General features: G+C 38.6%; 1 non-coding gene across 1 annotated transcript; it reads right to left on the bottom strand.

Moving 5' to 3' along the window:
• Positions 1-19,153: 19,153 nt before the first annotated feature.
• LOC119626082 (small nucleolar RNA U13) lies at positions 19,154-19,259 on the bottom strand. Its single transcript, XR_005242272.1, has one exon. It is a non-coding gene; the product is annotated as a small nucleolar RNA U13 (small nucleolar RNA).
• Between the last annotated feature and the right edge of the window lie 7,198 nt (positions 19,260-26,457).

Genomic DNA, 26,457 nt, shown 5'->3' with positions numbered 1-26,457 from the left:
TATCACCAGCAAGCAAATGGTTACCTTGTATACCAGGAACAAATTAGGTGGACCCCTGAGTGGATTAAAAATCACTTTTAAAGAGAGGGTTTACAGAGATTTAAAAATAGCACTAAATATTTCACAAGATCAAACTGATACATTTATAGCTACCTTATTCTCATTTGGTAATTCATAGAATGTATGGACTGCTACATTCCATACATTGCATGTCCACATGTAGTAACCTTTCTGGGTTTCCTAACCATAGACTCAAGGAAGAAGGCAGGATGAAGAGGTAGAATGGTTTGGGGAGTGGTGGTAGGATAGTAGGAACAATTTAGGTGCTGTGGCTCAGGGAGGAGTAAAAACTGAGGAGTTTGTGGAGATAGATGGGATTGTGGGAACGATAATCAACTTAATTTCTGCCTGTAGAGTTTGGAGTATGAGGCATAAAAAGGCATTTTTTAAATCTTAAAAGCTGTTCCTAAAAAGTGACTTTATGCTTTGTCTATTTCTTTATCATGTAGGGCAGATAAAAGGCATCAGCAAGCAGGACATGGGTGAAGGTGTGACTCAGTTCTTCCCTTTCTTAAAAAAACCTGAGAGATAAGTAGTTGGTTACACCTTTCAGTTTTATTCAAGTTTCTGTAATTATCTTTTTTGAAAGTTAGTGATGATGTGCCTTCAAAATTGATCATGTTTGTCCTGAACATAGCAGTGACTGATTTTGGTATTTCCCTATAGTTTCCCAGGGTTTACCCTAAGGGGAAAATTGCTTGACTTCCTATTTCTGTGACTCTATCCTCACATAGTGGCAGGTATCCTGGTGCTCCAAAGGAAAGGCCCTTAAGAGAGAAGGCTTCATGCCAGGTTTGTCCAGGACATACTGCCCCTAATGTGATGTATTTGGAAGCATCTGTTTGATTCAACACTCTTAGAGAACAGGTTTAGTTTTGCTCATTTTTAGATAATTGGCAAATACTCAACAAGACTTATATTGGTACCGACACAGGATTCTTCTCAGCCACTTTGCCAACTGGGGACCTCCATGGCCAGTGATGCCCACCCCCACCCACTGCTCAGGCCTCACTCAACACCAGGCTTCCCACTGGAGGCACCCTGCCCACTTGGCCCACCTGCGTTATAGCCTGTACCCAATGTTTGGTGGTTCCCCAGCTCTTGTCCCATGTCCAGGAAGAATGAGGACACACTGATGATTTGAAGGGTGAGGATAGCAGAGAAGAATTTTATGGAGCAACAGAACAGCTCTCAGCAGAGATGGGATGTAGGAGTGGTTCCCCATTCCCACAGTTGGGTGGTTTCTCTCTCAGTGTGGCTGGTTCTGGGGCTCTTTATGGACTCAGAATGGGGAGTGCATGCTGATTGGTTTGTGAGTATGCAAAAAAGGTTAAAGCAAAGACACCCTTCAAAGGTGGACACAACAGTGCAGAAAACCAAATAGGAAAGCGTAGGTATATGTAAAATAGGCAAAGGGTGGGAATCAGTCAGAGGAAAGCATGCCAAACATGAAGACAGCTTCTCAGTGCAGTCTGTGGATTTACCCAGGACTTGTAGCTAGGCTTTAAATTGTCTTTGACTTGAAGTTGGGGTTTCACCAGGGACCCACCCTGTCTGCCTAGGCATTTGACTGCCTCTTGTCACTATCATTGCTACTATGAAACCATCAAAGGTTTATGTAAGGGAGGCACTCTGGACATATTCTGGATCAGCAGGGCTACCTGATGTAAAAAATTTTAATAAAAGATTTGTGTAATAACAATTGTTAACTATTTTCTATAATGAATGAAGAAAACCCATTTTTGATTCAGATTTTAAATTGCTCTTGCTTGGAAGGTACAGAAAAATAAAATAGATTAGAAATACTTCAAAATTTGAGGAAAAACTGTATTATAGTGATTTGAAAACAGATGTTGTTTGTTTGTTTTTGAGACAGGATCTCACCCTGTCACCCAGGCTGGAGTGCAGTGGCATGACCAGGGCTCACTGCAGCCTTGACCTCTGAAGCACAGGTGATCCTCCCACCTCAGCCTCCCAAGTAGCTGAGACTAGAGGTGCCTGGCACCACTCCTGGCTAATCTTTGTATTTTTTCATAGAGATGGAGTTTTGCCATTTTGCCCAGGCTGTTCTTGAGAGACTCCTGAGCTCAAGTGATCTGCCTGCCTCGGCCTTCAAAAGTGTTGGGATTACAGGTGTGAGCCATTGCACCAAGCCTGATTTAATTTTATAATTGCTTTGTAGTGATAATTGGTTCAGATGTCTCCTCCCCTGTCTTTTTTCTTTTGCCATGGACACCACTTTTCTACTTTTAAAGTTATCATATAGGAAACTTTTGAGAAATAGTTTTTCCTCAAAGAATTTATGCTTTCTGCTATCTCAGTACCATATTTACTATAAATGAGGGAAGGTTAATTATCTAAATTAAAGGAAAATTTATTTTTTACATTTTCTTTTTGAAATATTATTTGAATTTGGGATGCCACAAATAAAATAAACATCTAAATTTCCTTCTGTCATTTAGTGACAGTTTTATTTTTGGCAAATAATCAATAATTAATGTTGCAGTTTTTAGCAGGAAAAAGTATTTAGTGGCCTATTCCCAGAGCAGATGATATTCTGCAAAGTATGAAGATAAGGGGACTGTTAGGTTGAAATTGCCATTTTAAAATGTTACCTGTTTCTTTTAAAAATGTAAAAGTAAAGGTAATTTTATTTCTACATAAATTTATTTTCCTTATGAAATGATATCCATGACACAGTAGTGGATGATCTTTCTTCTTCATAAAAGAAAGCTCTAAAACACATGTTGAGGATTAGAAATACCTTCCATTCAATACTGTGGGCCAGGGGAGATTTTTCCATTGCTTCAGTTTTTCTTATTTTACTTTCAGATTTGCCAGTGATGTTTCAAAGTCAAAATTCAACTTGGCATGGCAAAGCTTCAAGCTTAAATGGACTTTCCATTAATGAACAGGTTTAGACATTCTATTTTGAAGACAGTCTTAATTTTGACTTGAAAATATAAAATTGATAGTTTGGAAAGATCTATAAAATCAGATGATTCCTCTCAGTTTTATTAAACTATGCTGGAGAGAGTAGGAATCTGATAATGTTAATGAGCATGTTATAAAACACTAGCTTTGCCAGTATTTCTGTGCTGTCCAGGCAGGAGCCACTCTGACTGATGGCATTGAATCGTTTCTTCTTGTTCCTGGCCTGTGATATACTGTGCTGCTCTCTGTGGACACATTTACATCAGTACCTCACAGTGACCCTCTCTTTAGATGTCTCAGCAGTGCACCAAGTGAAAGTCCTTGCTACCTGTTTCAGAACTCTCTGGATACAGAGGAGAAAGTTACATGTCAACCTTCAGAGATAAACATGTTAACTTGCAATTCAGTTGCCCTAATGTTTCCATCTAAGTGTCTTAGAAAATTTTGTCCCCAGTACTGTTTGATTTAGAGAATAGGGTTGGGTTAAATTGTTACCTAAAATATTCACTGTTGAGATCATCTTTTATTACCAAATGATGAGAATCAAAACATAGTGTTTTCAACCTCTCAACTTTTATACTGATTTAAGGAGGAGAGAATAATACTCATTTCCAGATTATAAAACTGTGCCTCAGGAGCAGAAAGAGGAAGTGAAAAATCTTGAAAATGTTTCCACTTCAAGTTTCCTTCTGTTATCTAGAAGACTGGAAAATATGGTAATTCTAGCCAAGAGAAGTGGTCATGTAAGACTCAGTTTTCTAGTATTAATCTACTTGTGAAAACCTAAGCCGTGATAGTATAGAACTCACAGGCCCACTAAGGCCTAGCAACTTAACTCCTATTCCAGCCGCTACAGAGCAGTGAGTTGTGTTGATGGGCACATGCAATGTCTCTATCTTGCCTTTCCCCTTAAAGTGACGTCTTGTTCCTTTGCATGCTTTGAGTTGCTCGTGGCTTCCAGCTCTGGCATCCTCTCCTCTTCTGGCCATGGTGACCTGTGTGTACTCATGGTTACTATGTGAGCTCAGTGTCTGAGTTTCAAAGTCATAACTTCACAAAAGGCTGTGTCTGAGGTTGTGCAACACAGTGCTGAGTGGATGAGAACCCAATGCCCGTTGAACTGAGTGGCTACAAACAGAGGCTGAAGGTACAATCTGTTGTTAAAACGGCCAGTAGAAAGTGGTGATAAACAATACCACTTCTTTCCTACTTGTCCAGAAGCTAGATACTTTTGTTAAGAAGAATAGCTAAATAAAAGCAGTTGTTCGTTTTATGAATATTATGAAATTTACTTTTCCAAAGGGATAAATTTTTATGAGGATATTGTTATTCTTTTTTATATGCCTGTCTTTGGTCTGCTACTTGCTTGGGTATCCTATGTGATTCTGAAATTATTGAAAAATATGACAGCAATCACCCCTCATTTACCCATGGTAAAATTTTATATCTTCCTGACAGGGAGGTCAATTTATTCTCACTGCTATTTAATCTGAGTTAGGAGAATGCAAAATAATTTTCATATTTGGCTAATCAAAACATAAAAGTAGATATGGGTGAATTTGCTTCATTAAAAGTCACCTGATTACTTCATGATTAGAATTTCAACTCATTACTTTCTGGGGCTGATTACATAAGAGAGCATACTCTTCTAAGTCTCCAAATACCTTTTCTCCAGACAGTTCTAGAACAGTGCAGAGTGTAAAAGTAAAGGCTACAATGAATCACAAATATTGGCTAAATAGGGATCAGAAAGAGAAGAGAGGAATAGGTTATGATAAACATATACTTTAAAAACCATTGTTTGAACTAAGCTTTCTTTAATGAGTTACATTTAGATTCACATTTATTGCTGACTTGTAAGAAATCAGGTGTTAGGGGCATGGTCAAGGAGAACCTGGAGGGACCAGGGTGTGGTTTCCAGTCAACAATGCTAGTGAAAATCTGAGACACAGGTAGGTTTGTGGTGCAGAAGAAGGCAGGGAGAGGGTTCAGAAACGCTAGTAACTGAGCTGTAGATAATGTTTTCAAAGTCAGGGTGGGCTGAGGTCAGCATCAAAGCAGGCAAGCCAAAGGTGAATATTTCTGAAGTCGAGTCAGTGGGTGCCAGAAGCTGCTACCGAATGCGGGAATCGAACACAGGAGTACTGAAGTCTAAATTGGGGCCTGGTATAGAAGAGTCCATGGCAGGTAAAGGGATAAAAAAATCAGTGAACAAAAGGCACTCTGTAGAGGTTGGCTTTCATCATGAGGAAGTTTCCTGTTCCTGCTGCCAGGTTTAAATGACTGCTTAGAGGCAAGAACTTCTGTCCTGCTGCTGCCTAGGCTCTGCATTACAGGCAATTGGAAGGGCCTAGTTGGAGCTGGGAGGTAAAGGCAAGGAATGGTAGTGTGAAAATGACCCAGGGATGGATAGTTTCACAGGGGGAAGCCCTGTGTGCTGGCCACTTAGTTACTCAGCTGGTTTTTAATTCTGAAATTTATATTAGGCCATGTACATAGACTTGGTATAAAGATTCTTCTTTTTTGTAAATTAGTCTACGTAAAACCATACCAAATGCAGTCTCTGAAATGCAATGGAAAACATTCAGTATATGCACGTAATTCTGCCTTATAGTAATAACCTCTAGGCATAGTATTGAAAAGTAAACACAGCTTAATGTCTACTTGATGGCATATGTATTAGTCTGTTTTCATGCTGCTACAAAGAACTACCTGAGACTGGGTAATTTATGAAGAAAAGAGATTTAATTGACTCAGAGTTCCACAGGCCGTACAGATGAATGGCTGGGAAGCCTGGGGAAACTTACAATCATGACAGAAGGCAAAGGAGATGCAAGCATATCTTACCATGGCAGAGCAGGAAAGAGAGAGAGAATGAGTGAGAGACTGTCACACATTTTTAAACTATCAGATCTTGTGAGAACTCACTCACCATCATGAGAATAGCAAGGGGGAAATCAGCCCCCGTGATCTAATCACCTCCCACCAGGCCCCTTAGATGTGGGGTTTACAATTTGACATGAGATTTGGGTGGGGGCATAGAGCCAAACCATTTTATTCCACTCCTGGGCCCTCCCAAATCTCATGTCCTTCTTACATTTCAAAACCAATCATGCCTTCCCAACAGTCCCTCGAAGTCCTAACTCATTCTCTCATTAACTCAAAAGTCCATGTCCAAAGTCTCATCTGAGACAAGGCAAGTCTGTTGTGCCTAAAATAAAAATAAAAAACAAGTAGTTACTTCTGTGATACAGTGGGGGTAAGGGCATTGGGTAAATTCTCCCATTCCAAAAGAAAGAATTTGGCCAACACAAAGGGGCTACAGGTCCCATGCAAGTCTGAAGCCCTGCAGGGGAGTCATTAAATCTTAAAGCTCCAAAATAATCTCCTTTGACTCCATGTCTCACATCCAGGGCATGCTGATGCAAGAGGTGGACTCCCAAGGACTTGGACAGCTCCGACCCTGTGGCTTTGCCAGGTATAGGCCCCATGGCTGGTTTCACAGACTGGTATTGAGTGCCTGTGGCTTTTCCAGGAAGATGGTGCACACTGTTGGTGGATCTACTGTTCTGGGGTCTGGAGGATGGTGGCCTCTTCTCACAGATCCACTAGGCAGTGCCACAGTGGGGACTCTGTGTAGGAGCTCCAATCCCACATTTCCCTTCTGAACTGCCCTGGCAGAGAGTCTCCATGAGGGCTCCTCCCTGTAGTAGACTTCTGCCTGGACATCCAGGCATTTCTGTTCATCCTCTAAAATCTAGGTGGAGGTTCCCAAACCTCAATTCCTGCCTTCTGTGCACCCACAGGCCCAACACCAAAAGGAAGCCACCAAGGTTTGAGGCTTGCACCCTCTGAAGCCACATCCCAAGCTGAGCTGTACCTTGGCCCCTTTTAACCATGGGTGGAGTTGGAGTGGCTGGGACACAGGGTGCCATGTCCTGAGGCTGCACAGAGCAGCAGGGCGCTGCATCCAGCCTAGGAAACCATTTTTCCTTCCTAGGCCTCTGGGCCTGTGATGGAAGGTGTTGCCATGAAGATCTCTGAAATGCCCTGGAGACATTTTCCCCATTATCTTGGCTACTAACATTCAGCTCCTAAAAAATCAAAAATACAAAGAAGAAAAAGAAAGAGGAAGGAAGAAAGAAAGAACGAAAGAACAAAAGAAAGAAAGAAAGAAAGAAAGAAAGAAAGAAAGAAAAAGAAAGAAAGAAAGAAAGAAAAAGAAAGAAAGAAAGAAAGAAAAAGAAAGAAAGAAAGAAAGAAAGAAAGAAAGAAAGAAAGAAAGAAAGAAAGAAACATTCAGCTCCTCTTTACTTATGCAGATTTCTGCAGCCAACTTGAATTTCTCCCTAGAAAATAGTTTTTTTTTCTTTTTTACTGCATGGTCAGGTTGTAAACTTTCCAAACTTTTATGCTCTGCTTCCCTTTTAAACATAAGTTGCAAATTCAGACCACCTTTTTGTGAATGCATATGATTATATGCTCTTAGGAGAAGCCAGGTCACATCTTGAATGCTTTGGGGCTTAGAATTTTTTTCCATCAGATATCCTAAATCATCTCTTTCCAATTCAAAGTTCCACAGATCCCTAGAGAAGGGACACAATGCTGCCAGTCTCTTTGCTAAACCATAGCAAGAGTAATCTTTGCTCCAGATCCCAATAAGTTCCTCATCTCTATCTGAGACCTCCTCGACCTGGACTTCATTGTCCATATCACTATTAGCATTTTAGTCACACACATTCAACAATTGTCTAGGAAGTTCCAAACTTTCCCACATTTTCCTGGCTTCTTCTGAGCCCTTTAAACTGTCCCAATTTCTGGCTGTTACCCAGTTCCAAAGTCATTTCCATATTATCAGATATCTTTTTTATCAGTGCCCCGCTCTCCTGGTACCAATTTTTTGTTTAGTCAATTCTCACACTCCTATAAAGAACTACCTGAGACTGGGTAATTTATGAAGAAAAGAGTTTTAATTGATTCAGAGTTCCACAGGCTTACCATGAAGCATGACTGGGAGGTCTCAGAAAACTTACAATCATGGCAGAAGGCAAAGGGGAAGCAAACACATCTTACCATGTTGGAGCAACACAGAGAGCAAAGGGGGAAGTGCCACACACTTTCAAACAATCAGAACTCTTGAGAACTCACTCACTATCAAGAGAAAAGCAAGGGGGAAGTCCACCCTCATGATTCAGTCACCTACCACCAGGTCTTTCCCCCAACATGTGGGGATTACAATTAGAAATGATATTTGGGTGAGGACATGGAGCCAAACCATATCAGCATAAAGAGCAAACTGCCATTGAATGTTGTTGCTACTCTCTTTTTAGTGAGATTGATTGATTTTATGTTTACAGGAATTGTATTTTTTTTGTCAATTATCCATTTTACAAGTTTATTTCTGATTTCACTCTTAAATGTCTATTTTTGGACTAAAAAAGTAATGTGTTCCCTCATTTTTAGTTCTCATTTGAGAATGAGGCACCATTACTTCCTACTAATTCTGAATACTTTATTTAAATTACCATTTATTGAGTGTGTCTATGTGTTAAGTACTTTATATGCAATATTTCATGGCATTATTTTTACAGCTGCCTTCAGCAGTGCTCTCAATCTGTTAAAGATGTTAAATTTGTCTTCCAGCAATTCACAGCTGTGGGGCCTCACAGTCAGTTCAACACAAAATTTAGCATGACTGATTGGAAAAATGAACAGACATTATCCTTTCTGTGTTGCCCCTTCTTAAGGACATCACCCAATCAGTAATGCAGCATTAATGCTGAACCCCGATGAAGGGCTGAGCAAATGTATTTTTCATTCTTTATGATGGTTTTAAAAAGTTATTATAAAATAATGAATCCTCATTTGAAACTAATTTTGAAATTACATAGAAGTGTGAAGAAAACAAACCATCAATAGTCTCTCTCTACATATAGCTATTATTGTTTTGATGTCTTTCCTGCTAGTCCTTTTTTCTACCCATATGTATTTTAAGTAATTAGAGTAACACTCATTTTCTCTGGATATTATACAAAGAGCATTTTCATTAAAATTATTTAATAAATTTTCAAAAACATTTCACTACATAGATCAGATGTAGCAAGCTGATGATATGGGGGCCAAGTATGGCCCATAGACATATTTTCTTTGGACTTTAAAATATTTAAAATGATTGAATTAGTTGTCAATATTTTAAAATCAGGAGATTTCACATCCCCTAGCCAACTTCACTAGTCTAGGTGACTGGTTTGGCCCCCTTTGGCATGTTCTTTGAGAGTTCTGAGATGGTCCTACCAAAACTTACTGTAGCCATTTACATATAGTGATCTGTTTTAGATTATTTCAAATTTTTAAATTGTCAGAATTAACACTATAAGGAATATTATCATATTTTCTGCATTTCTGAATGTTTCCTTAAGAAAGATTTTGGAAGTAGATTGATTTCATTGAGGTTTTCAGTTTTTTTTTTTTTTTTTTTTTTTTTTTTTAATACTTTCTTGACATTCACTTGACAACAGCCTTCTTTCCATTTGGTCAATCTGTTCATACTGTCAGCTAAGCTGGGTCTCAGACTGACAGCATGGGCATTAGCCAGACCAGGCCTCCTGCTTGTCTGGGATGGAGGGGCTCTCAGCAGCCAGCAAGAGAGTGTGCTCAGGCCTGACTTTCCACTCACCTCTTTGCTCAAATTAATCTGGTCAGAGTCTCCTTTATTATTTTTAAAATCAAAAATGAGTTAGTACAAGTGAGGTCGTTTTATGTTTTGTTTTGTTTTGTTTTGTTTTTAGGCAGGGTCTCACTCTGTTGCTCAGGCTAGAGTACAGTGGTGTGATCATGGCTCACTGCAGCCTGGATCTCCTGGGCTCAAGCCTACCTCAGTTCCCCCACCCACTACAAGTAGCTGGGATTACAGGCATGTGCCACCACACTTGGCTAATTTTTGTATTTTTTGTAGAGACTGGAGTTTCACCATATTGGCCAGGTCTTGAACTCCTGACCTCAGGTGATCCACCCACCTTGGCCTCCCAAAGTGTTGGGATTACAGGCATGAGCCACTGCACCCAGCCTGAAGTGAGTTTTGTGATGTTTATTCAAAGTACTGGAATGTCACTGTAACAATGAATTTTTACTTTCATTTTTAAAGATATTCTTTTTATTCTCAGTTACACATTTTGGGGGATTGTTTCAGTGTATGATTATACTTTAATGCTTAGAAAAAATTATTTGCTTTAAGTTCCTATTGAATAAAGATTTGTCAATACTACACAAAACGAGAAGCCGGTAATTATTATTTAAATAATTAACCTGACCATGTATTTCTTTATTCAGTGATTTATTCTTCAATAATAAATGTCAAAGAAAAAATAAATGTCTAAAAGTGAATAGCAGATTAGTGTGTTTTAATGTTCAAAATGTTGACCTGGGCTTTAAAAGACAAGATAATAATAAACAGGTCTTCTTTTGCTGTAAACATTACTCTGAATATTTTACCTTAATATCTACATGGAAGGCTGAGTAACTTTCATTATCTAGTTGGGAAGTCAGGACACAAATACATGAAATGATTCAGAGAATAAAATCAAGTACAGTATGTGTTCGCTTAACGTCGGGGATAAATTATGTGAAGTACATTCTTAGGCAATTTTGTCATTGTGTGACCATCCTATGGTGTACTTATGCAAACCTAGATGTATAGCCTATTACACACTCGGCACCGGGAGCATTAAGGAGTTTTAAATTAGAAACAAAGAAGCTTAAAAGGCATAAAAATGACAAAATGAACTTTGAGAACTTAGGGGGAAAGGGTGGGAAGGGGGCATGGGAATAAAAGACTACAAATTGAGTGAAGTGTACACTGCTTGGGTGACGGGTGCACCAAAATCTCACAAATCACCACTAAAGAACTTACTCATGTAACCAAACACCACCTGTTCCCCAATAACCTATGGAAATAAAAAAAAAAAAAAAAAAAAAGAAACAAGGAAGCTTAGATTCGTTCACTTTATGGCAGAAAGTACTATATATCCAGTTTTAGAAACGTTTTTTCTTCTTCATGGGTGTCTCCTGAGTTTTTCTTTTGTTTTGTTGATATTAGAGTGCTAGGTGGTAAACTTGAGGGTTGGCAGAAAGTTGAATGGTGGGCTAACAGCTTAGTCTTGAAGAATATAAAATTTTCTTTAAGTTTCATTGGCCATTTATATTCTAGTCTCATTAGCTAAGTAGCATAATGTTACTAAGACAAAGATCACCAATTTCATTTCCCTTTCTTTAAATATGGGCTACTTAACTTGCTCTGTTATTTGGTAACAGAATTTGCTCCTAATTGTGAACTCGCCAGTTTGCAAATTCATGCTGTTCATACCAGGGATATTGGGAATTTCAGAGAATGGATCAATGTAAATCAGTTTCTGCTGCTAAAACATGCATATGTGTATCCATATGCACATACCTGTGTATGTGCACAAACATTCCTCCAGATCCATGCCTTGCCCACAGTAGATTCATGCTTTCTTAGGACCCTGATCATATATTTCTTTATTCACTAATTTATTCTTTAACAATAAATGTCAAAGAAAAAATAAATGACTAAAAGTGAACAGATTAGTGTGTCTTACTGTTCAAAATGTTGACCTGGGTTTTAGAAGACAAGATAAGGATAAACAAGTCTTCTTTTGCTGTAAACATTAGTCTGGATATTTTACCTTAAATCGTCATAGCATATCACTGCATAAACTTAGAGGAACCAAACTACTAATTTTGAACCCTTTAGGAGGGAAATAAACTAGCATGAGCATTCTTTCAATAAGCATGTTGGAATCCATTTTCAAAACAGTTCCTAGGCCATCAGATGAGTATGAAAGAGGCATCAAGTATTTCCATCACCTTCAACAGTTGTAAAGTTCAGAAAACAATGATATCTTTCTTCACTTTTTCAGACACTTGAGTTTTTAGTTGGTCTAAGAACTCATCATTGAATAGGAATGGTAGCCAAGTTTCCCTGGGAGGGAATAGTGACTTCATAGCTTGTAAACATGGCATTGCCACACACTGACCTGTCTGCTGCTTTGACCTCATATGACATATTTCTAAATCCTTCTCTGTGCAATTTTGGGGTCCAAAGGAATGGCAAGAGAGAAGGTGAGGTGAAGCACTTGGAGCCAGGAGGAGCTGACACTTTAAAGAGCAATAGAGACAGTTTGATAGAGCAACAAAAATGAATCGGTAAAGACCAAGTGAGTCATAGAATGCAAATGATAAGACGGGGACTGGAAACTGGACCAAACTGGGATAGAGTGGAGCAAGAACAAGATTAGGAACAAAACAAGGCAATTCCAGGTTTACAAAGTAGGATTGTCTGTGACTTGCTTTTATGGGCTTCTGGCTGAATGCTGCATGAGTAGTTTGGTATAATTTAAAGAATGGGATGGACAACACAAGACTCCGAAACTTTCTGTTAATGATATAATGCTACCTTGGTTAGATTCCATAGTTCCAGATCTGTGTTAAAAACAAGTAAAGACAACTTATTTAATGTGGAAAAACAAAAACAAAAACAAAAAAGGTAATGTATTCTGATTTGTGTTAAACATTCTTAGATCTGAAAGAAGATATTAAGACAACTTTTGAAAACCTGCCTTATAATATGTCAACAGAACTACTTCCTGTTGCTAAACATAGAGGGACATCTTGAAAAACTTAGATGGCCAGGGTGTTTTCACCATCCAGACTAGGATGTCCTTAATCTTCTGCACCATTTATTAATAATGGCTCTTTGCTTGGTGATGAAGAGATACAAAATAGTGACAGTCCAGATAAATTTCCTGACCATAAATCCCTTTCATTCAAATGGGGTCCAGGGTTCATGGTGATAAATATGGACTCTTATTAACATGAAACTATCTGACATTTGTGCTACAAATGGCAAGAGCCGTGAGGCAGAGTGGAAAAAGCACTATTTGAGGAAAGAGGGTGGTTAGGACTTAACTTTCAGTTGTGGATCAACCTCAAAATAACTAAGTAATCTTGGTCAAGTTACTTCTCCAAATTTTGAGTTCCTCATATAAAAAGCAAGGAGATTATCAGCTATAAAAAGGGATGAATTAACGACATTTGTAGCAACCTGGATGATATTGGAGACTGTTACTCTAAGTTAAGTTACTCAGGAATGTAAAACGAAACATCGTATGTTCTCACTGATATGTGGGAGCAAAGATACAAGGACGCAAGGGCATAAGAATGATACAATGGACTTTGGGGACATTGAGGGAAGGTAACCTCTACGGTTAGGTGGTTAATGCTCACTATTTATAAAAACTTAAGTTTTTCCATCAGTTTTTCTTCCAGACTCCTCCATCTACACCCAGCTTAAGATATGAAAAAGTCAACCAGTGATTTGATCAGCTTGCAAAGGTGAGTTGGATAGTGTTTCTTACATAAATCTTCACAAAAGACTGCACTTATGGCAGTGTTAGTGGCATCAGGAAGCAATTCTACTGTAAGCAGGAAGTCACGGGCACTGAGTTAAAGACTCTAGGGACAGTCTACGTAGTAACCAAATTAACCAAAGAAACTAAAAAGACTTATATTTGGAAAAAAGATCTAACAATAGCTTGATGATAAAACAAATTGTCAAGGCTTGATATGAGAATTATTTTGGAAATTCTGCCTTTCATGGTAACCCCCAAAGCTTCTCTGTTAATCTGAGTGCAAATCTTTCTTCTGTGGGACATAATATATAAGTAGTAATAACATGTTGCTCTGTGACAGCTGGTATTTTATGGTTAAGTTCAGATCCAAAATAATTAGATAAAATATCAGTGGTAAGAAACAGAAATTTATATTTATGCTAACATGCTAGCTCAAAATTGAAGTAAACATTACTTGACATTCTGGAGATTGTCTTTAGACAAAGACCTGCCAAGGATTGCCTTTCCTATAGGTGATGAAGACTCAGCAGTAGCTGCCTTTTGTGAAAGGAAAATACAAGTTGCATAGCTATGGTATATATCTTTTGCTTTCACCTGTGTTTTGGAACATTGTATGACTGCTTCTAACTTGTTCCTTTTTAAACTTTTCAATCCATCTCATCATTGGTCAGAGACAATATGGTAGAGAAAAAAGGCAAAAAAATTCTGGGAAGATAGGAATCCAAATCTGGGTTTCTGCATAGACTGTGTCATATTGGGGAAGATAATTTACTCCTCTGAGCCTCAATGTCCTAATCTTTTAATTGGGAATAATAAGAAGTCCTGGCCAGAAGTGTGGCTCATGCTATAATCTCAACACCTTAGGAGCCCAAGGTAAAAGGACTGCTTCAGTCCAGGATTTCAAGACAAACCTGGGCAACATCATGAGACCCTGTCTCTACAAAAAAATATTTAAAGAAAATTATCCAGGTGTGGTGGTGCATGCAGGTAATTCTAGCTACTCAGGAGGCTAAGGCAGGAGGATTGCTTGAGCCTAGACGTTTGAAATTGCAGTTAGTTATGGTCACGCCACTGCACTTTAGCCTGGTGATGGAGTAAGACTCCATTACTATATTAAAAAAAAATAGTAAGTCCAACCTCACATATATTGAATGAGATAATATTTATGAAAAATTATATCACAAACTACAAATGCTGTGTTATAATTACTATTCATTACATCATGAGCAGATCTGGAATCCTAGAAAGCGAAGTGTCCATAAAGCAATGAAATTTATTTAAGGGACAATAAGAATTTGCAAGTGAAGCATTCCTTAACTAGGAATGCTGTTCACAGAATTAGAAATATTTTTGTTCAATATATATGCACAGTGTCCTGTATCTGTTGATGTACTTGGGCATGATTAGGTTTTTACAGATTCCAAGAACAACAACCTAGATTTGGTGCATTGAGAATGTCTACTACCTAAGGGCCACATCGCCAGAGCACACCTCGTGCCTTCAGTCTTGTTTACCGTCGTTATTTGTTGATAGTAGAACCAGTGGGATCCTCTGAGTATACAGTTGATGTTCAGTCTTTGCTTCAATGTCTTTTTTTTTGTTGTTGTTCCTTTTTAAAAAAATTAAATGGATTGAAGAAAAAGTTTGATTCTCATGGAGTGACACCATTTCCTTCTTTCATATATTTGGAGTTCCTTCTAGAATACCATGGGGAATTTGTTATTAGTTTCTGTAGCTGGATTATCTCACCAGTATCTACAGAGTGGCACTAATTCTACTATCATGAAATTGATCCTTCTCAAGGGAGTTGTGGAAACACCCTTTATAAGGAGGCTCTTCCATTCAGACGACCCACATTATATAATTGCACACCCAGTTGTGGCCACGTAAACAGAAATAGCTTTATCATCTTGCAGCATGGCTGGGGATGTGAACATTTTGGATATACAGGGTTTGTGAAAAAAATATTGTGAAAGTTATCTTTATTAGTGTGGGTTTACCACAGTTGGAGTGACTTCTATTTTACCCATGGACATTTATGAGTACCGTTACAAATTCTGTGTCATGCTGGGCCCAGTCTGCTTCTCCACATTCAAGGTCACTATCTATTAGATGAGCGGCTGGCTGTGAAAATTCTTGACATCATTTCGGTGACTGTAAAGAACATACCTCTCTGAAAGTTGTCTTTCTTTTCAATTTTATACTTCCTTGCATATGTAAGCCGAACACTGGTATGACTATGTTGAGTTGGAACAGGGATGATGTTTCTTAATTGATCTTCAGATATCCTGCAGTTCCTGTGTCCTGATCACCCTGCTGAGAAAAGCACTTTACCTGGCTTTTTGAGTAACATTTATGTTAGGTCCTTCCCTTTTAATTTCTGGGAGGTATAAAGTTTGTTCAGGCTTTTCCTCAGGTCACTACAAATGTCAATATTGTTTAGCCAAGTGGTCGTGACTGATGAACTCTGGATACAATATAATCCCTTAACAATATTGTCTAAGAAAGTCTTAGTTTTGCAAAAATTATTGTGAACTAACCCAAACCTAAGTTCACTGCACTGAGGAACCCTGGGTACAAAACCATTAAATCTACAAACAATTCACTGCATACATCACAATAGTAAGTAATAAATAGTAACAAGAATCACTAGGTACGAGGGTGTTTACATTATGTCTTACATTTCCTCAGCCATTCTTTTGTTAATTATCAGAAAAGTATATAAAAGTCCTTTTGATCATCACTGGCCAAAGGTAATGGACTATATATAGATATCCGAACTCCTGTGGGGGTAGACAATATACTAGTTAGGATGTAAAGCACATAAAAAATGAAAACAAATGACAGAAAGAATTAAAAAGTTTATGGATGAATGCTGCATAGGAAAAGATTTTTTTTTTTCATACCAAAAACCTCATACATGCTAGTAGAAAGAGAATGGGCTTTAAGAATATCAGAAAGAAATAACTGATTACTGCTGAAGAAGCTGGTCCTGATGGAAAACATGTACTTTCTTGTTTTTGAGTTTGGGTAGTTCTGTGTTCTCAGTGCTGCATGCACTGTTGGAAACAGAAGGGAAATTGTTCTGAATTTTGTAAAAGCCAGGTTTAGTCATGCCCAGGTCTGGGGACTTGAGTCCTCCCTGAGCCTCACATCTTTGGAATATGTGAGAGAACAAAAGAGGTTTTGCCAAGATTGGCTTTCCTTTCAGACTTTCCCTTCACTACATTCCAGAACAGGGGAGCACGTGGTGTTGGAACAGACCCACTGTCAGTTTGTTTAGAATCACATGGCAAAATGCTGTGGGTTGCCAGGACAGGCAGTTCATTTGCTACTTCTATTCATCTCCCATCCTGAGTTTTTAGGTAGTTTGGGGAGTTTTGGTTCTTTAAGAACAGGTTTAATTCAGTGTATAAAGTATTAAAACATTTTTCCTCCACTGAATGTCAGTTAAACCACTTTCTCTGAGTTCATAAGCTCCTCCATGGTTATAATTTAGGCAAGTTTGGAAGCTGTCATGCCATCAGGGTACTTCTTAGTTACTCACCAAGTATTTACTGACTGGCCGAAAGAACAATAATGTTTTGGTAAGTACTTGGGCAAACATTAAAGGTCAATAAGTCTGGGGATCTGAAAGATGCCTCAGTTTTATCCAGAGAAGAAGTTAGGCACTAAAAGAATCAGAGTTAGTAATCATGCAAGCATAGTTTCCTGACAGATGAACAGGTGTCTTTTTAATTTTCAGTAAAATAGCTGGAGTGCAATTTTAAGCCTCTTACCACTTTTAGGAACTTCTAGTACGGAAAAAGGAAGGTGTCCATAAGGATTTCCATGAGTGTGGACTGAACCACTTCATCAGCTGGAGAACAGGACGGCAGAGAGTATGTGCATAAACTGAAAGAGCCACAGCCTGTGGCCAGGCGGTGTCTTCACACGTTGGGGATCAGGAATTGGTCCAAACTTCATAGATTCACAATGTACTCAACGCTGTGCAATTAGAATGGTTTATTCACCTGGAAAAGTAATGCCCACCAAGTCATATTTCTAGCATAACCACAAGAATTCAAAAGCTTCCTGGACTGAATATTAGCTAGGCCCTTTCCTGGAGGAATTGTCACACAGATAGAGAAGCAGCCAGGAGTCGATATTAGCCCTGAGCCCTGAGCATCTTCTTTCCTCAACAACTGTTTATTGAATGCTTGCTGTATGCCAGGCACTGGGCAAGATGCATAGGGAACAAAGATGGATGAAGCATAGTCTGACCTTGAGGAGCTCACCAACTAGGTGGGAGACACACATGCTCATAACTACTGATGAAAAAGTGTGATAAATTCTGCAATACTGGTTGAACAAAGTGCTGTGAGCACAGGGGAGGGAGAGTTAAGCACTAGCTAACAACTGTGAAGAATTTCTTCACAGTTGAGAGGGTTTTTACAGGTTACCTAGTTCTTTTACCCAATGCCGGGATTCTTACCTTAGCATCCCTGGCTGATGTTAATTTTGTCTTTGCTAAATTTCCTTCTAGAAGTGGCTCAATGCATTTTCAGGCATCTCTATTAAATTAATTGATGCAAATGGTTATCTGAACACTTGTCAGGCATTGTTCTGAGTCTATCATATCTGTCATCTCATTTAGTCCTTAATTTAGTCCTTACCTAAGGAGAGGTGCTTCTCATATTGCTTTTTTTCCTAATGAACAACTAGTTTGCCAAGTTTACATATCCAACAATGGCTGGAACCAAGTCTTAAATCCACTGTCTGATTTCAAAGCTGTGTTCTTAACCTTCCTGATACACTCATGTGTTTCTCTTCTGCCATTTGCTGAGAAAAAGAGGAAGTTAAATTTCTGTTTTTTGACAGCTCTTAAGATATTTCAAGAGATCATTCATGTATCTGTGTGGCCCTCACCTGCGACATCCAACTCTCTCTAGTCATTCACTGTAAGTTCTTTCAAATGTTCCCCAAAAGACATGTTTTTTCAGACCCTTTACCATCCTTGCCATCTCTGAAGCCTCCCCTGTTTGATGATGAGTCTCCTAAGATGTCTGCAGAATCAATACAGCATTTCAGAAGCAGTATGCCTACCACTGAATAAAATGGGTGTGGCATCTCTTTACCTGGAAAGCGTTCATTTGTAGTGGCAGCCACATCACATTCTTGACTTTCAATTTGCTGTCAAGAAAGCTCATAGGTCTATTTTCCTCCCTAATTTTTTTTTTTGCCTTAACTAAATTTATACCTTATTTGCAGGATTTTTGGGAGCATGCTCAATTCATCTTATTCAGAAAGTCTTCTTCCTAATACCATTTTAGAAAGATTGCTTAAGCCTTAATTAGAGATTCATTTGATGACATTAGTCATATTAACATTCATTTGGGACCTGTATAAATGTTTTAGTGGTAGTTAAGATTTAAAAACTTGAATATCCAGTCCTATAAACGTTACAAGTCCTATCCTAACTACCACTGCAGAAACTTAGATAATTTGGAAGATCATTAGATTTTCAAGGTGAACCAGATTTTAAATATAAATCCTAGGCATTTGATAGTATTGCAAAATTATTCTTTTAAAGTTACTTGAAGCATTGGTATTGATTATCTAAGCTATTAAAAAGGAAAAATAAAGATACTTGAAGCTAAGGGTACTTAAGCATAAAACTATATATTATGGGAACAAAAAGAGCCACTTTTTGTTGAAAGTGAAAGGATAATTATTTTACTTTATTATTTTCATGTCAGCACAGGGTAATGTGCTGACACTGTAACAAGGTTTGAGGGAAGCACATTTCACACATGCATATGAAAACCCAATCATTATGTTTATAAACTACAAAAGGATTGAGAATTGTTTTTTACACTGAAATTTGAGGAATACAGTTTGTTTTTCTAGGGCTTTCCCTGATGGAAATGATCACCATGCATAATGGCTATATTTTAAATCAAATGTTATGCTCCACATTAGCAAGTCATTCATTTAATCAGGCAAGGAAAACCCATTTTTCTGGACCATATTTTTATGCTTAGGTTTAATAGTTTGCAGAATGATCTCAATAAGTTGTTTAAATCTGTTTTTGGAAAGGAGTCCTCAATCACAATTCTCAAAGAACAGCTCTTGCTCAGGTTTCTCTCTGCACTTCTTCATTATAATTATCTGTATCTAGATCCGTGGTTCTCCAAGTGGGGTCCCTGGACCAGCAGCATCAGCATTGTCTGGGTCCTTTCCCAAAGTGCACATCTCATATGTCACCCAGATCTGCTGCATCAGAAGCTAGGCTGATGGGGTCAAACATTATGTGTTTTAATATGTCTTCCACGTAATTCTGATGCTTGCTAAGTTGGAGAACCAAGGAGCGACATTATTTCAAACTTTTAAAAATTATTCAATTATGTTGGGCCAAATTCTGATAGAACAGAACGAGGAGAATGCTCTACTTCTACTGTGATTACATGTGGTCAGACAACTTGATCATGTGCCTGGCAGAGAAACCTCACTGCTGTGTTTCCCCACTCATATAAAACAATGAATTGTTTGCTCTTTCTTTAGGAAATAAAACTAGGGGAGTGCCTAGACCTAAAACTGATAGAACAGCACTTATCTCAGCAGTCCAATCAAATTCTGCACCCTAATATAGAAAGAAATACCCTTAAGAAAAGATTCTTAAAGATAAGAAAATTCTCACTCTTTGAAAGTCTGCATGAAATAACTTAGCAACCTAAATTTTAGTTGAAAGGAGCTTAGAGAGTTTCTTCAGTTTTATTGCTGTCAAAAGGAATGTTTTACTCAAATAGATAAGACTTCTTTTCTGGTCTTAAAAGCCTCTAAAGACAGTCGCAATCACCTGTAATCACTTTGTTACTAAACTTAAAGTTCAACAGCTGTAAATGTCAGAAAATGCATTTTTTACATTTCCTACGTTATTTGCTGTGTTAGGGTCACATGGCAATTCAAGTATTGCCTAAAACCATTTTTCATAGTTGACAGTTTGGGCACTTCAGTTGCCAAATTATGTTGTGCTTTGAAGCAGATAAGCCTCTAGGGCTTGTGAAAACACAGCTTTGGAGAAGATAACCCTCTAGGGCTTGTGAAGAGGGGACAGATCTGACTCTGCCCAAATCAATACAGACTCTTCTCACCCCAACCCAAATCTCTTTAGTCTGAATACTGGAGGAAGGGAAACCCTTAGAGTTGAGACATTAGCCTGTGTGTGTGTGTGTGTGTGTGTGTGTGTGTGTGTGTGTGTGTGTATGTGTGTGTATGTGTGTGTTTATGTTTGTGTGTGTGTGTGGTGGGGGATATGTGTAAGCGGGGGTGCTCTCTCTCTAAAGCTAGTAGGAGATCCTCAAAGGACATGCACACATTCATCACATGGAGTAAAATAAGTAAGTGAAATTATTTTATGTTTTACCTACCATCTCAAGCCTGTTCAACAAACCAGTTAAAAAGGCTCAAACTTTTAAAGTGCAGGTACAATGTCAAATGATACTCAAATGGATTTTTAAGAATAGAATTATCACCCTATTACTTAAGGATTACACTTGTCTTAAATATCATAGGCACTTTCAACTCAATAATTATTCCTTGCGATTTATATATGTAAGCTATGGCAGTTTGGTAAAATAATAGTACACTTTTATAATGATTAGTTAAGATTTATTGTTTTGCCGGGCGCGGTGGCTCAAGCCTGTAATCCCAGCACTTTGGGAGGCCGAGACGGGTGGATCACGAGGTCAGGAGATCGAGACCATCCTGGCTAACACGATGAAACCCCGTCTCTACTAAAAAATACAAAAAACTAGCCGGGCGATGTGGCGGACGCCTGTAGTCCCAGCTACTCGGGAGGCTGAGGCGGGAGAATGGCGTGAACCCGGGAGGCGGAGCTTGCAGTGAGCTGAGATCCGGCCACTGCACTCCAGCCTGGGCGACAGAGCAAGACTCCGTCTCAAAAAAAAAAAAAAAAAAAGATTTATTGTTTTGTTATCAGGAGTTTCTGAGAACATTTTCTTCCTTTCCTATTTTTAGCTGTGATGACACTTCAGATATTATAAAATGTAGAGTTCACCTACTGGGGTAGGGTTGAGTCAAGCTGATCATTCTCACTCTGGAGAGCTCTGTTAGAAAATCCTTCCTTTCACTGAGCTGAGGCAGCTCTCCTTGCACACTGTTTCCAGGACAACAGGAGACTGTCATTATGAGAGGCTCATCATGAGTCTATGACTCTCTGTAGAGACAGGGAAAAGAAGAAAATATTTTATCCATTTCACAGCCAAGAACAGACACAGACACAAGTACCATAAAAGAGGGGATGGGATTCAAATTATTGAGTAGGGATTTTGATTTTCATACTCAGAGCAGACCAGAGTTTCCATATTAGTGTCTCCTGAAGACATTGTATTTGTTTTGCTGAATTGAAAGAAAGACAAAATGTGTTCTCTCGACCCATGCCATCCAGTAGAAATATAATGTGAGCCATGTATGTACTTTTAAATGTTCTGGTAACCACATTAAAAAGGTAAACAGAAAAAAGTGCAGTTAATTTTAACAATACATTTATCATAGTGGATACAAGATATTATGATTTCACAATGTAATCATTATAAGAAATTAATGATATTCTACATCCTTTTTTTGTATTAAGTTTTCAAAAATCACAGCACATCTCAGTCTGGACTAGCCACATATCAAGTTCTCAGTGGTCACAGGTGGATAGTGGCGACCTATTGAACAACACGACTCTGGAATCTCCTGTTTCTCCACTGCCCTATGGCTTCAACTTCCCTTCCCCACCCAAAATACAGAGTGTCTTTGCAGACATTGACTTCCTGTCTCCGGAAGTGTTTGAGCAGAGGGTGGGTGACTACCATTTGGTGGGAATATTGTGGAACTCTGAATAAAGAGCATCAGTGGAAGTTTGGACAACGAAAGTGTTAAAAGCCTTTCTAATCCCTGAGTTTTGTGATACTGTGATACTGAGAAAGGAAACATGAAATTGTGGGTTTGGAAAGAACTTCTTTCCATATTAGATGTGCTATTTCCTGCCATTATTTCTTGATTTGTAATTCACTTCTTTGCTACTTCTAGTATGAATACAATGATTACTTATAGGGTGCTATATAGCGTATAAACCACTCTCATAAACACGAATGATTCATTCAATTATTTCCTCACTCACTTAGTAAAAGCATATTAGTCCCTACAATGTATTAGTCTCTGTTCCAGGAGCTGGAATGTGTTAACCACAGTGGGTAAACTAGGCACAGCCCCTGGGCCCATAAAAGATTCAAGCTCACTTGTTCCTACTCTTCCTTATCTCTGGTTTTTGGAATCTCCCCACCCACGTTTGGCTTGAGTCACCAGGAGTCATACACCAACTAATATGAAAATAGTCATCTGACTAGTCTCCTGTTATAAAATGTCAACCCATCCCTGAAGCACAGTTTTCAGCGACAAGAAAACTGAAGATGGGGTTCTCAGCTTCTCTGGTGTGATTAAGGTACTAGGAAAAAAAAATAGCACCGAGCTGAGGTAAAATCTGTTGATGTTCAGCTACACGCACGAGTTGAAATTGTCATTTGCATTAAAAGCCCCTTTGCTGTCAGTTAGCTGCCAGGTAGACACTTGTTCTCCTTTGACTCTCTGCTACACCTTTTTGTGCCTTATCCAAAAGTTCTGGAAGAATTAAAGCTTCTTCTGAGCCATGTTTATTAATTATGATGCTCCTGCTTTAGAGAAAGAAAAATAATGGACGCTTCAGGTGTCAGAAAAACCGATGCTTGGACCTGATAGAAAAAAAAAATGAGGATTTGTGATGAAGGAAAATCATTCATAGACATATTTCAGGGATTCAGTTATGATTTTGTTTAGTAAGTTTGAAAATACCCTGTCTCACTCACTTAGTTCTTTAGTGTCCCCCCAAATTTTGAGAACTCAGTTGCTAAATTCTACAGTATTCAACTTCTCTGAGATGTCTTCTACCACCAGAGAGCAGCAGAGATTTATAGGTAGTTAATGAGTACCCTAGATACCAGTAAACAAAGGCTTGGCCACTTGATTTGATCTCATTAATTAAATAGCTAGTGAGAAAAAGAGGCAGCAGATTAACTACCAGAATGTTCACCTGTTAGCCTGTCTCCCTACCCTTTCACCCTTTCTCTCTCTGGGGTGTGCATATATGTGATTTTAATGATTTTCGATATTGGTTGGGTAGGGTTTTCTAACTTTTCTAAGAGCTTCGGGAATGGGTCAAAATGTACCTTGTTCTTCCACACTCACTCATGCCGTAGCCTGAGTAATACATGAAGAAAGTGAATCAGAAGTCTGAGAAAGTAAGTCTGAGAAGTCTGAGAAAGTTCTTTTTCTCTAGACCAGGCATCATCAAACAGCTGTCCACAGGCCAAATCTAGTTTGCTACCTGTTTTTACAAATGAAGTTTTATTTCAACACAGCCACACCCATTAGCTCATGTTTTGCCTATGGCTGCTGTCATGCTACAATGGCAGAATTAATTGAGACCATATGCAACCACATGGCCTGAAAAGCCTAAATTATGTATTGTCTTGTCCTTTATGGGAAAAGTATGCTAACCCCTGCTGGACGCTGTGTCAATATTTAAATTACGGGAAATATAGGAAAGCAGAAAGAGTCTCAGACTGGGAGGACTTTAACAGCTATTATACCAGTCCTGGTCCTGCAGGTTCGTATTAATGTGTCCTCGGGCAAGTTCTTCAATGTTTTGAGCCCTAGGTGGCCTCATCTGTAAATGGGGGCTGGGGGCTCAGGGTGTAGTTTGAACTTGGAAGTCTTTCCAGATTGAAAATTCTATGAGGATTTTTAAAATTACTCTTGCTTTTTTATAGTTTTAAATTACTCTTGGTGTTTTTATAGTTTATGTGGAATTGCAATCCCCAGTGTTGGAGGTAGGGCCTGGTGGGAGGGGATTGGATCGTGGCAGTGGTTTCTGATGGTTTAGCAGTATCCCCATCCTCTTGGTGCCGTCTTGTGACAGAGTTCTCACGAGATCTGGTTGTTTGATATACTATCTCCCCCTTCACTCTCTTTCTTCTGCTTTGACTGTGTAAGACGTGTTACCTTCCTTTTCGCCTTCTGCCATGATTGTAAGTTTCCTGAGGCCTCCCCAGCCATGCTTCCCGTACAGCCTGCAGAACTGTGAGTCAATTAAACCTCTTTTCTTTACAAATTACCCCGTCTTGGGTAGTTCTTTATAGCAGTGTGAGAATAGACTAATACAGCATCTGACAAAGCATCTATAAGGAACTTAGACAAATTTATAAGAAAAAAGCACCATAAAAAGTAGACAAAGGACATGAACAGGCACTTTTCAAAAGAAGATATACATGTGGCAAATAATCATGTAAAAAAAGCTCAACATCACTGATCATTAAAGAAATGTAAATCAAAACTTAGGTGAGATAGCATCTCACAGCAGTCAGATGGCTATTATTAAAAAGTCAAAAGATAACAGATGCTGGTGAGATTGTTGAGAAAAAGGAATGCTTATACACTGTTGGTGAGAATATAAATTAGTCCAACCATTGTGGAAGATGGTGTGGCAACTCCTCAAAGACTTAAAGACAGAAATACCATTCGACCCAGCAATCTCATTTGAGGAATTGCCACACCGTCTTCCACAATGGTTGGACTAATTTATATACCCAAAGGAATATAAATCATTCTATTACAAAGACACATACATGAGTATGTTCATTGCAGTACCATTCAGCATAGCAAATGCAAGGAATCAACCTAAATGCCCATCCATGATAACTGGATAAAGAAAATGTGGTTTTAAACCACATGTTCTCACTTATAAATGGGAGCCAAATAATGAGAACACACGGACACACAGAGAAGAACAAAACACCATGGGCCCTTTTGGAGGGTGGCAGTAGCAAGAGGATCAACGAAAATAACTAACAGATACTAGGCTTACTACCTGGGTGATGAAATAATCTGTACAACAATCCCACTTGACACAAGTTTACCTACCCATGCACCCCTGAATCTAAAATAAAAGCTAAAAAAATTATATACATTTCAGAAGGGTACTCATCAAATAGTGAAGATTCATATCACATTCCTCAGGAGAAAACACATAACTGGAAGTATTCAGTGTTACATCGTGTGGCAGATACAGCGCAGTCCTATCCCCAGAGAATTGACCTTCATGGAATTTGGCCTCAGAATAGAATATACTGCTGACATATGCTATATGTAGTTTCCTACTTGTTATTATATGTAACCCGCAACACAATGCATTGTTGCTATTAAGCCTACAAGTTTATGCCTATGAGGATCTGAGACAAAGTAAAACTTTTACCTCTAAGTACTTAGATGTAAAACATGTGTCACTGATGTTAGGAAAGATGACAGGACAAAGGCCCTGGGGTCCTGGGCTGTGGAAAACATGGAATCTATGGCTCTTCAAAAAGTAATTACTTTCATGATCATTTATATAAGACCATATTTAATGAACTCCTTCTAGTGAATAATGATCATGTCCTCTGTTTTCTCTATAAAAGTAAGAAGTGGGGTAGTTTTCAAATGTTTTCAACTTGCATGTTTATTATTCAGATTAAAATATTCCTCCTTTTCTTTTTGCCTAGAGTATTCTGGCCATTCTTTCTCTTTAAGGTCCCAGCTCATTGCTGATAGTCTCACAGGTAGCAAGGATGTATGGAGGATAACATAAGTTTTCTGAGTTTACAGATTTTATCATGAGGTAGAGCAAAGTCCAATGCCTTGGTGCTGTTTCTTTCGCAGTGTACTTGTGTCCCAGGGGGAGCATCAAGCCTCAGGATAATCATGACATCTCTTGTGGGAGGATCAACTTTACTACAGTGTATGAGACGTAATATAATTTTTAAATTAAAACACACCCAGACTTATTGCAGAATAGAATACGTAATCTGTATGATTTTTAAACACAGAACACAACTATGCATGGCTATTTTTTGCAAGATATGAGCAACATAACGTAATATTTAAAGTATAATCTCTGGACTCAGGTGAACCACATAAA

This window comes from Chlorocebus sabaeus, chromosome 22 (genome assembly GCF_047675955.1).
Source record: "Chlorocebus sabaeus isolate Y175 chromosome 22, mChlSab1.0.hap1, whole genome shotgun sequence".
Lineage (NCBI taxonomy): Eukaryota > Metazoa > Chordata > Mammalia > Primates > Cercopithecidae > Chlorocebus > Chlorocebus sabaeus.
This window is presented reverse-complemented; position numbering and strand designations above follow the sequence as displayed.